At 34.4% G+C, this 13528-nt stretch overlaps 1 protein-coding gene and 1 long non-coding RNA gene across 2 annotated transcripts in view; one reads left to right on the forward strand and one right to left on the reverse strand.

Annotated features, from left to right (window-relative positions):
• The window catches only part of LOC134663122 (uncharacterized), a 407475-nt gene extending 406931 nt beyond the window's left edge, over positions 1–544 (forward strand). Inside the window, exon 2 of the long non-coding RNA XR_010098123.1 lies at positions 419–544. This is a non-coding gene — a long non-coding RNA (uncharacterized LOC134663122). The remainder of the gene's footprint in view (positions 1–418) is intronic.
• The window catches only part of LOC134663099 (kinesin-like protein KIF13A), a 247270-nt gene that overhangs the window by 119460 nt on the left and 114282 nt on the right, over positions 1–13528 (reverse strand). The window lies entirely within an intron of this gene.

A 13528-nucleotide genomic window follows, 5' to 3' on the forward strand; every position in this document is an offset into this window, starting at 1 on the left:
AAACGCTGAGATAGGTTTCTTCTTTTTTAATGAAATAACTTTTTACGAAGTTACAAATTCATAGCTTAAAATAAAATTTGAACCCCAAACAAACTTTCAACCCCGGCCTTTTTAATAGTGTCCGACCGAAGGTTCGGTTTCGGTTTCGGTTTCGGCCAGTTTCGGCCAAAAAATCATGTTTCGGCCGTAGTTTCGGTTTCGGCCAAAAAACGGCCGAACCTTTCGGCCGGGCCGAAACTTACGCAATGGTACTTCGTTCTATGAAACTAAACTATGTGACAAAGACCAAAAGTTGTGAAACAAGTAGGACAACAATATTAATACATAATATACTGATTTATGTACCTATACAGAAATTAATCAGTTTATTATTAAACACAATTCCACTAATGATGGGTCCACTGAACGGTCGACGCAGTCTTAAGAGGCTGTCAATAGTGTCAATACCTAAAACGCACACACTGTCTAATTGTATCGTAGTAAATGAGATAGCACTGTCGCATGTTACTGGGCCTGGGCAAGGGAATAATAAGAAAACTCATCATAGTCATCATCTTCCTCGCGTTATCCCAGCATTTTGGCCACGTCTCATGGGAGCATGGGGTCCACTTGACAACTAATCCCAAGAATTGGCGTCGGCACTAGTTTTTACGAAAGCGACTGCCATCAGACTGACCTTCCAATCCAGAGGGTAAACTAGGCTTTATCGGGCTAGTCCGGCTTCCTCAATGGTAAATATCAACCTAGGCCACCAGCGCTCACCGCTAGGCCACCAGCGCTCAAGGGAATAATAAGAAAACTATTGAAATAAAAATAAATGTGGATTATTTGTGTAATATTACTCGTTAGCGGTTTAGGTATAAGTAAATGTTTTGACAAATTGATTTTAATTTCAGACACATAAGTCAAGAAATAAAGACATTGGAACCGTTTAATGGTGATTTTAAGACCAATCTTTGCAATTATATTCTATCGAGCCGATGTCGTTCAATCATGTATCGAGTGCGGCCACGGTATTAAAATATAATAAATATTAACATAGGTATAAATATATTTGTTGCTTTACTAAATCAAATAGTTTTTATTAAAATTTTTGACAAGTTTTGTATCGCATCTCCTACTTTTGCACTACAGATACTCGTAGATTTTTATAAGGCAAATGGCTATCGGTTCTTCAATCTTTATCTCCATTATTTCTACCGGATTTTAAAAGAAATTGATACTATTTTATTTATGATTGTTTTAAACATTGTCTAAAAGAACACTTTTTTCTTATCTAGATTGCTGTGAAGGATATTATATACGATACGAAATCTACATATTTGGGTTCGTGTTCGTCTTTGACGTGTCGTAAAACGTGTCTAGGCTTTTAATTTTACACGAATTAACACGAAAGTTATGGCCAGAAAACCAGTTTTTTGGCCTTAAATTGTTCAACTTTGATGCCAAATATCGCGAAGACAATGAACTTTGAAATAAATATGGAATACTATATTGCTTAAAGCCGTTGCTGTTAATATGATAAGCTACAAAAAACATAAGAAAACTAAGGGATTCAGATCGAAGGTCATTGGCGTGGCGGAGCCCCTTAAGTAACATCATTTTCAAAGACATTGGGTGTTGACAGCCCCTTAATATGAGTTAAAAGCGGTTTTATGACATTTTTTCAACGATTTTAACAAGTCTTCAAAAGTTTCGGTTTCGGTTTCGGTTTCGGCCGAAACTAGAGTCAAAGCCGAACATTCGGTTTCGGTTTCGGTTTCGGCAAAAAAACATGTTTCGGTCGGACACTACTTTTTAACCCTTTTTAACCGACGAAAAAACGGAGGAGGTTCTCAAGTCGACGCGTATTTTTTTTTATGTATGATCACATATTTTTTTTTACAGAGTAGTTCGATTTTGATAATTATTTTTTTATTGGATTTGGTATACCCCGAAGTTGGTCCCATATAAATTTGGAAAAAAAATCCAACCTTAAGGGTAGGAAAGTAGGGGATGATTGATTTTTCACTCACCGATTGTAACGTATGACCACGCATAACTTTTTACAGAGTAGTCCGATTTTTTTTCATTCATGTGTCGCGCTATTAACAATGCTTTAAAACTAAAAATGGAAAAATAAAAACTTTACAAAAAAAATAAAACCGACTTCAAAAAGGATGAAATAAAATATTATCCTTTTTGAAGTATATGCGTTACCAACTAATATGTTTGAAGTCGGTGCCAAGCCAAGTAGTAACAATACCATACCAGTCAAAAATAATCAGCTTTACGGCTATAAATCCCATTTTTGACTGGTATTGTTACTACTTGGCTTGGCACCGACTTCAAACATATCAGTTGGTAACGCATAGACTTCAAAAAGGATAATATTTTATTTCATCCTTTTTGAAGTCGGTTTTATCTTTTTTGTAAAAAGTTTTTAAAGGATGAATTTTTAAAAACGCTGAAATTGCTTTTCTTGTTATCTAATAATATGCCTTTATACAAGGATTCAAGCCCCGCAGTCACAAAAATGTTTGATCTCCATACAAACTTTCAACCCCTTTTTAACCCTTATAAAGGAAGAATTTTTTAAAAACGCTGAAATTACTTTTCTTGTACTCTAATAATATGCCTCTGTACAAAGATTCAAGCCCCGCACTCACAAAAATGTTTGATCTTCATACAAACTTTCAACCCCTTTTTCACCACCTTAGGGGATGAATTTTCAAAAACGCTGAAATGCGTTTTTTGCCGTTTTGAAATAATACCCTTTTAGGAAGTTTCAAGTTCCTCGCTTAAAATAAAATTTAAACCCCATACAAACTTTCAAAACCTTTTTAACCCTGTTAGGGGATGAATTTTACAAAACGTTGAAATTACTTTTCCTGTCTTCTAATAATATCCCCAATACAAAGGTTCAAGTCCCGCACTCAAACAAATGTTTGATATCCATACAAATTTTCAACCCCTTTCTCACCACCTTAGGGGATGAATTTTCAAAAACGCTGAAACAAGTTTTCTTGTATTTTAATTTAATACCTTTTTACGAAGTTTCAAGTTCCTAGCTTAAAATAAAATTCGCACCCCAAGACGAATATTCATCCCCTTTTAACCCCCTTAGGGGTTGAATTTCCAAAACCGTTGCAATTACTTTTTTTTGTAATCGGCAATTATGCCTTTCTAAGAAGTTTCAAAGCATTTGTAATGGATTCAAACTTTCAACCCCTTTTTAACCCTGTTAGGGGATGAATTTTACAAAACGCTGAAATTGCTTTTCCTGTCTTTTAATAATATCCCCAAATACAAAGATTCAAGTCCCGCGTTCGAAAAAATGTTTGATATCCATACAAACTCTCAACCCCTTTTTCACCACCTTAGGGGATAAATTTTCAAAACCGCTGAAATTAGTTTTCTTGTATTATAATAATATATCTTTTTACGAAGTTTCAAATTCTTAGCTTAAAATAAAACTTGAACCCCATACAAACTTTCCTCCCCTTTTTAACCCCCTTAGGGGTTGAATTTCTCAAAATCGCTTCTTATCTCTTGTACACTTTATAATTGTAATCTGGTGTGTAATTTTCAACTTTCTATCTTTTGTAGTTTCGGCTCTGCGTTGATGAATCAGTCAGTCCGTCCGAACACTTGCATTTATACAGGATGGATTTTCTTTTTGGGTCAGTGAGGGCAGCTACCAGATCCCGTCCTGCTACGAGAAAACGGTCTAAGAAGACCTTCCCTCGATTTCAAATTAATGAAGATTGGCTTTTACAGATTTTGGAAAAAACATACAGGGTGCGAGAAAAAGATAATTTTTGACAAACTTTTTTTTTGATGCCAATCGATCCCATTCCTATTGATGATCAAAAGCTTGTATGGGACCGTAAGCTTGTAGGGGATGTAAGCTTTTTAATAGCCGAATATAATGGATTTAAAGGGTTTATACTGCGCATTTCCCTCATTTTTTTAAATACCGGGATCCCGGTATTGCCTTTAAAAATACCGGTATTGAAAAATGCGTTTAAAAAGACGGGATCCCGGGATCCCGGTATTGGAAGTCCTAGTGCTAACCTATTTACTTGCATATTTTTTGCATGCAATTAATGTTAGAATGTTACCACCTTCCTATCGCGAAAATTAATACGCAAACAAACAAGTTCAAGTTTAAAATATACTTTATTCATGTAGGCCTAGCAACAAGCACTTATGAATCGTAATTAGTTAGTACATATACATACACGTATTAAGCTAATTATCAGAGCTATTTATTGATGTTATTATTTCATAATAATATTGGATTATTGTACTATTTTCTGTCAGAATTTTGTTGTCTATACGCCTTAAAGGAGCGTATTAAATCGACTGTACAGTTTGAAGAGGGTTTAACTATATACGGATACGGATTGACGGATTACATAATATGCTTGACCTCTCGAGTTATAACCAAAGGGTGTGAAGGGTTTTTGGGAACTTCCTGGAACTTTTTGTGAAAATTGAATGTATTTTCTAAGAAGATTGAGATAAAAAAAAGGGAAACTATTTCGCTAGGACTGTCAATTTTTTAAATTTTATTAAAATTAACAGAAAAATAAAATTTAAAAGATTTGTTTAGATAACAAAACAGGATATTACCTAGATTGAAAAACTCAACAAAGATTAGCAGAGAGCAGAGTGGATAAAAAATAAACAAGTCAAAAAATTTAAGTGATTTACCTATAGGTAGATAAACCTTTTAATTTCTCGCATGAGTATTAAAATTTTAGTTAAATAACTATAGGCTACAAAAAGCTCATAATCATAGATACAGTACAGTCAGCATCAATAGTGGCGGATGAAACAACGCGCAACAAGTATCTACCACCCTGGAATATTTTCCAAATAGAGATAAATCTCTATGTACAGTTCGCGATCAAAAGTATCTGATACAGTACTTGTAGAGACATCGTTTTTATTCCGAAGCTGTTAGAGAAATACTTATACGACTCATAGCCTGATCCGTTTCTTTTGATGCTGACTATACCATGTAAACGAGATCTCAACTTAAGGTTGAAAAAGTTCCGCTAAAATTAAAGACGCATAAAAGGTTCTCATGAAGTTCAACTCAAACGAACGTGGATCGTATTTCAGTTGGTCTTACCATCTTGAAATTATTCCGTTGAAAGCCTACATAAGAAATTCTAAAACATCGTTCATACTAAAATACACCTTAGCGATGTTGGCGCTTACTGCCTAAGGCCACGTGTATATATTGAGATAAGTGTAAAAACAGCTTAAGCGCCAGTTGCGTTAAGGTCCTATGGAAAGCTGCAAAGGGTTTTGATACTTTGACATAAACACGTTGAAAGTCGGTGAAGTACTAAGCTTTGACTTATTTAATGAAGCTGTGTGGAATGCAAATGATATACTGTTTAGGGAATATTAAGTAAGTTATATGTCTTATATAACTTGCGAAATACTTAATTACTTATGAGACTTCAAGCATGTTTGACCTAAAAATATTGTGACTTAAACTTTTTTATTATTATTATATAGCCCTTTATTCTGAACATATTTGTGACTTAAACTTACAAACATTCTTTTGAAACTGTATATATTATGCAATGTGTATTAGGCAGGTATATATTTTATTTGTAAAGCAGACTTTAAGATTTTATTTTCGTTTCAAAGTCCGTTTTATTTTAGCCTAGTCAGGAAGCAGATAGTCCTAATCCTGGTAAAGGGTATTTATTTGTTTTTATCACAATTATCACAAATATTTGTTCCTGAGTTATGGACGTTTCTACATGTTTAGTTAAATGTTTATCCATATTTATCTACTTATTATATATAATTATCTATAGTAGGTCGTCTATTACCATCAGACAAGCCTTATCGTTCAATATTTATTTCTAGACAACAGACTTACCAGTAAAACTCTGTTTCTCATAAAACTGTAAAAACTAAAGCGCTTAGCCAGTCTTGAGAACTACTTAGTAAGTACTTAAACCGGCCTCGATCCTTTCTGAGAACGTACTTACAAAGAACTTCATGAATTTTTCCTTGTTATACTATTCATAAGCGCTGCATCCTTTTCTAAGATTTCTAGTGCGAAAGAAAGTCTTTTAGTACTGTAATAATTAAACGACTAAGAAATCCTGTTTGAGGATAACATGCAAACAAAAAAACCGGCCAAGTGCGAGTCGGACTCGCGCACGGAGGGTTCCGCACCATCAACAAAAAATAGAGCAAAACAAGCAAAAAAACGGTCATCCATACAAGTACTGACCCCGCCCGACGTTGCTTAACTTCGATCAAAAATCACGTTTGTTGTATGGGAGCCCCACTTAAATCTTTATTTTATTCTGTTTTTAGTATTTGTTGTTATAGCGGCAACAGAAATACATCATCTGTGAAAATTTCAACTGTCTAGCTATCACGGTTCGTGAGATACAGCCTGGTGACAGACGGACGGACGGACGGACGGACGGACAGCGGAGTCTTAGTAATAGGGTCCCGTTTTTACCCTTTGGGTACGGAACCTGTGACGTCCAGGCGCCGTTGTGTACTGGGTGACCAAATGAAACAACTGTTATCGCTTGTGCACTCCGCAGCCACGCGCACGCCATGACACTTCCCTATGGAGTGAAGCTAGCGGGTAGTTGCGTCGTACTGTTTATTGTGTAACCGTCACATCTCTCCCTTTTTATAACAATTTATTTATTTTACTTTATATATTAACCATGCAACAATAATTCAGTTTATCTTATTATCTTATACTCGCTACGTTGATTTATTTTTCCAATCTAGGTATACTACCACCGGTTCGGAAAAGTTAACCTCAGACCCGAGAAGAACCGGCGTAAGAAACTCGGCGAAGTGTGGATCCATTTTACAACTGTTAAATAATAAATATTTTCCAACACTAGCAAGCCTTTAAACCTGTAAAACTATTATTTGATTATTCCTAATTGTTACCGACTTTTAATTTACTTTAAGTCATGTTATGCTTGCCACATAAAACTTATAATTTGATTTGTTACAAATATTTCTTGCGATACCCTACCAGGGTCCATGTGCCTGTATGTTACTATGTAGTTTACTCGTATGTAATATAAATATGTACATTGGATGCAAAATAAAGATCTCTATCTCTATTTTACTTTTACAATTTCTTATGTGTCAGTCCCTCTCCTTCTCCTATTTGCAGTTTTGAGTCTAAGTCCTTTTATTAACTTGAATATAATTCAAAGAATTATTTTAAAAGCCTTAATTACTACATTTTCCTTTTGATGCTTACACATTTCCAGGTATTAACATTAGCATACAATATAATATTTTACTAAATTAATACCTATTTCATGATTTAGGTACAAAAAAATTGTAAGCTTGCCAAGCGTCTTGGACATTAGTTACTTACTGGCAATAACTGATTGACTCAGTTTTACTTGTCTTGTATGATGTTAATATATATGAGGCAATTTATAATACTTATAGATAATCCAATGTCAAATAAAGTAGCAATGTTACTCTATTCATAGTAGAGGTACCACGTCAAGTATATTTAGTTTTACTTGTGAATAGGTTAAGCAAACAATAATCTATATAAATACATTTATATATAATTAATTTGTTAGGTACCTACTAAGATTTACCTGCCTATTTGACCATTGTTATTATCTAATCATAATCATATCTAATTATCGCTCTTTAATTATATGTAATACTTGGATAATATAATATTGACATCAATTAATCCAAATATTTATTTTATTCATTCTATTACTCAAAAAGTAACACAGCAAATATAATATCGAATGTAATATTAATCTAGCAACTTTTGCGAAGAATCATAATTACAATTTATGTTATGAAAATAACGTAACTCCTTCTTACTAATCGGAAGCTGATTTTTCAACTAGTAAGCTAGTAAGTATTGTATTATTATTTCCACAACAATTACTGTCAGACTATCACATAAATATTAATATTTGTATACACTTTTTCTTCGGTTTATTTCAATTACTTGCAACAGTTGCAACATATTTTATAAACCTGAAACATACACACCTTGTATGTCTGTTTCCTATGTCCTGTCATTGGTAAGTATGTCATTTAACTTCAATAAACATCTTACAACGAACCAATGGAACTCCATTATCTTAACCATGATCCCATGAAATACAGAGTAAGTAGGTACACAAGAATACACTGTTCGAATGTTTACTTTACCATTTTAGCGTTACGTTTAACGGTTCTGTTTGATATGACCTAGGGTTTTGGTCTTTTGGGTCTTAGTGTAGATTAGTACCATATATGTGTACTCTTGGGTAGATCCATGAAGTGGCTCTAGATGCAACTTTAATCTACTAGTTTTACTAAATTAGTTAGTCTCAACTAATTAAACATCAATCAGGCACTGTCATTGAGAGCGATCAAGATCGCGGTTAATTCGAATACTTATTGTTTTTATTTTCTAATGTATACCTACTCAGACACACTATTTACTTATTTGATTGTTTCTGTTTTGTTTTAATGTATCGGTTCTGAGACTATGTATAATTTCCAATGTATGTATTGTCTCTACCGCATACCTAAGCGTTTTGGCATCCTTAATTATTGTAGTTTTATGCATGTGACTGAAATAGGGAAATATATTTTCCAGTAAATTGCCTTTTTAATTACACCTAATTATAATTAGTCATCACATCACACATATCACTCATTTTAATCTGAGTAGGTGTACCTACTACCTAGGTACTTAAAAGGTACTTCGTCATCTACCTGTCAACCGACAAAAGTTGTATGTCTATTTACAAGGCATTAGGTTAACCGCTGTTCACTAGAGTTTTGCTGTTAGTACCTAAGTCATGTTTGCCTTGGGTATAGTTTCGTAGTATAGTTAGTAAGCTGTGCTTCCTCACTGTGCAAGGCTTCACGCATCGCCACTCCCGTTTTTACAGCATTGACTTTAGGTACTACATGACATGATGTATTATGACAGGGCTAGCGCATCTATTTACGTACCTTTTGTACTTGGGTTTGTGATTGAGCTTTGTCCTGATTATTATTCAATAGAATCATGTATTCCGGCTTTAAAATAGATTGGGATTGGAATTTATAATATGAAATCTGGGTCATATACGATTTTGAAGGAATTGTATATCCTCATCTATTTATAGATTTTATTTGGGCAGTTTAGGCATGCCTCTGTGTTCCACAGTTTCCACGGCTGCGCAAAATGCATTATTATCCTGGTCACCTGCTTGTTTCTCTTAAACTATAATTGAACGCGTCCTCTAACTGTTCCAACAGAATGGCTACAACAATCTTTAATCGGAATACCGTCTATTAAGTCGTCGTATACTTTATAGACTTGCTTTGTTCGTTTTTATTTAAGCTGATACATTGAGTACTTACCTATACGAACATCTGCAAAATGCCGTAAATTTATGATACGGGTACAAGTTAGAGGAAGGTTAAATTGTAGTACTTTACAGGAAATATTTTTTCCAAATATATTTGTAAAATTGAAAATCTACCTGAATCTATATTAGTAGGTATGCGTATTCCCGAGGCCATCCATCTATACCTACGCCTTAAGTGAACTGGAACAGTAGGCAGAGGCACCAATTATATAATTTTCGCTGCTTATTATATAATTTTGAATTAAATAAATACATAGCAGGTTACTCTACTAACATTATGTCAGTTTATTACTATTTTGCCTCCCTATTAAGTCTAATGGTGGTATCTGGGACATTTTGGATGACCTATGACAAGATCCTATCGTTAGTACCAACCAACTCTATATCGCGTCTACTAGACTTGTTACTAGGTACATTTGACCCTTTTGGCTTGTTAGTACTGGGTAGTTGAACATAATACTAATCATACCTTGTTTATATCGTAGGTAAGCGTTATGATTTCGCTGTATCATTTATTTTATTTTGCTAGTACCAGTGGAACATTCAACCTACTACTTATTTATTTTGCCAGTACCAGTTGAACGTTTCAATTCAACCTACTAATTATTTGTTTTGCTAGTACCAATTGAACAATTTCAACCTACTACTTGTTTGTTTTGCTAGTACCAGTTGAACATATCAACCTACTACTTATTTGTTTTGCTAGTACCAGTTGAACACTTCAACCTACTACTTATTTGTTTTGCTAGTACTAGTTGAACGTTCCATCCTACTAATTATTTGTTTTGCGTCATTAGTAGTTAATTATACCAACTGCATCAGCATAGATGTGATGTACAGTTTACTTCTTGTAATTTATTTTTCTTGTTAGTCCGACTCCGACTTACTACTCAATTCATTTGATGCTGAGTTTACGTGTCTACTCCTACAGTAAAACAATAACAAAGCCCTCGGCATTCATCAGCCTAAGTACATATCTATAGTTCTTGACTGACTTGACATCGTAACGGTCCTTGATAATTTTACTGATCCGTTACCTGCTAGCATTCTTTATTGTCATAACATACCTATGTATATATAAATACATGTTAAGTCGACACCAAGTTAGGTAACAGCGATTCATACCATTTCAATTGATTATAAGTATTATAACAGGTTATTTTAATCGAACAATATTTCTTTTAGGACATAAGGTCCCTAAAAATTTATACAACTATACCTACTTAATATGCAGGTTTCTCAATAGGTTTCCTTATGTAAAAATATCTTAGTAATTACACAACTAAGTAGGTAGGTATATTTTAAGTATGAACGGCAAATACACAACAACTCATAATAATCGTGATTTCCGCGAAGATAGTTTGATTATTTACCCTTTATATCATATGAATTCTAATATACGGTTTTGAGTCAGAAAATAAACCATGTACCAACTGTATTTGTAACACGCAAACCATCAGCATATTCGTTTCTGTCACTTCATGGAAAAATTAATACACCGGTGCCACATAATTCTAATAATGCAACATGAGTACATTATTTTTTGTAGGATTTTCCCAATTATTGATCTATCTTGCATTGATTGCACTTTTGGATTTACAATTGGTAACCAGGCTCACGAACAGTAGCTACTGTCAAAGAGTTAGTGTAATAAGCAAGCGCATATTTCTTCTTTGCTTGGTAAACATTCCTCCCGAGCTACCTACCATCAATTACTCACTAAATAGTTGTAAAGTTAACTACTGTTCTTATGTAAACAGTCGACAAAATCAACTGTGCATATACATAATTGTTTTTATTAACATTGATTGTAAACAAAACTATAAAATTAGGTATTTATATTTATTATTATTGGGGTGGTATTGGGCCTTTGAGTGTCACGTCGACCACGTATTGATCTATGGTGACGGCCCTTTAAAGTTCATTACTAATGCCCGTTGCATCCAGAAAATTACAGATGCTTTGGGCCGTAACGTTCTGTACCTCATAGGGTTGCAATACATGTCGCCCTAAGTAGGTATAAAATTAGGTATAGGTACAAGATCTACCTTTTTACAGTTTTGTACTAATATTTAAATTCTGCACTAGTTTCTTTAATACTCCTCTGACGTGAGTTTGGAATTTCATAACCTAGTTACGTAACAAAGTCGTTGCAATTTTAATATTTCCGTATTATGTACAACCGTACGTCACTCGTTACAATATCACCTCGCCCAAACTTTTGTATTGCCTGAATACAATCGGGAGCTCGGGAGCAAATGGACAACTACGGTAGCTATTAGGTTAGGATTTCCATACCTTAGGTATTTTGTTTTTTTTTTCCGCCACCGTTACCCTTCCTTTTCGTAATTTTTTTTTGGTGATGTTTTATCCTCGTCGCCATTTGTGACGTCCAGGCGCCGTTGTGTACTGGGTGACCAAATGAAACAACTGTTATCGCTTGTGCACTCCGCAGCCACGCGCACGCCATGACACTTCCCTATGGAGTGAAGCTAGCGGGTAGTTGCGTCGTACTGTTTATTGTGTAACCGTCACAGAACCCTAAAAAACGAGAATCATTCCATTTGAAATAATAGAGACCAGTTTTTCAGCCATAGTGCTAAATCCCTTATTTATTTATTTATTAGGTACTAGCCTATATAGTATTCCACTGCTGGGCAAATGCCTCCCCCTCGATCTCCATCCCGATCCCTTATAATCATCATACAATCATTTGGCATCTATATGTATACCATTTAACTGACTTTTAGGATTAAACTTCAAATAACAAGTTTTCCTCCACATTTGTGGCTTTCCTTATACACATGAAGCATAAGAACCCTTTTCTAAGGGAAAGTCGCATTCAAAAGAGCACCTAAGAGAATATTATACTTGTGGCGTATGTACAGGTCTCTCTTAACACCACAAGACCTAGAATAATTACGATGTCTCTATAATTAACGGTCGGTCTTACCTAAGTTGATGTCGGTCTTAGCCTCTTAGCGGAAGGCGGCCATGTTTTCCGTCTAGGCCGGTAAACAGAGACATTGATTACATTTTACGTTCGGCTATTCTCTTAAAAGCCTGTCTCTAGCCAACATGCTTGGGATTCGGACTGCCTTCTATGTGCTTAATGTCTTTTAAACGGGACGGGGAGTCAAAGAAAATCATAAAATTAAGTGAGGTAGTTTAGTTGATAAAACCGGCGCGGCTCCCCAATTTTGCGAGTACGAATTTCCACAGAGGTATTTAATTCATTTCATATTTCTTTATTTCAAAACTTGTGCTTTGGCACATCTCAAATGGTTCGGAAACATGTACAACGTTTCACGATTGAATACCGTCATAAGAAACATGTACATAATAACATCTGACGATTGAATACCTTTATAAATAAATTACAACAATGTCACCTGATTGCAACAACGGAAAAAAACTATATATTTTGCGTAACATGCAATATGAAATACATATTCATTGTATTTGAATAAACAAACATGGAAAAGCGAATAATTTACAATTATTACGACTTCTGTCGAAGAAACATAAAGGATGTTTTCAAACGTACATACAAGCTATCATAATTCATTTTTCACCATTTTGTCCGCTCAATATTCTAAGGAATACTTGCCATTGTTTTTCTTGGTAAATCGCTTCATCAAATGGTGATCAAATGTGGAAAAAAATCCAAAACATACCTGGAACAAAAAACGAATATTGCTTATGGAACTTTCACAACTTTGCTCCTCGAGCGATAAATCAACGTGGAGTTTACGGAAACACAGTATAAAATAAATATCATTTAAGGTTGCCCCAGAGAAGAATGCCTTATGTACGTGTGTAGCTACACTGCATCAGAGTAAGATGTAAAATCAACGTATCCTTTATAAATCGGTTAATAAAGACGTGTCAAAGAATCTGGGGAATTAAGTAATAAACACAGCTGACTTGATTAGGTTTATTATGCCCTATTTATTATCATCATATCATATTTTGAGTTAATTAATGTATGATGACTTAAATCAAAATAGGGAGAGCCAAATGTACTTAACGTTTGGGCGGTTCAAGTACAATCGCGTAGTTATATTGTATTAAAATGTAACATCAGTGACTGACATATACGCTACAGTCTACGTAATTTATTATACTTTTTATACATC

Source organism: Cydia amplana, chromosome 4, assembly GCF_948474715.1.
Source record: "Cydia amplana chromosome 4, ilCydAmpl1.1, whole genome shotgun sequence".
Taxonomy (NCBI): Eukaryota; Metazoa; Arthropoda; class Insecta; order Lepidoptera; family Tortricidae; genus Cydia; species Cydia amplana.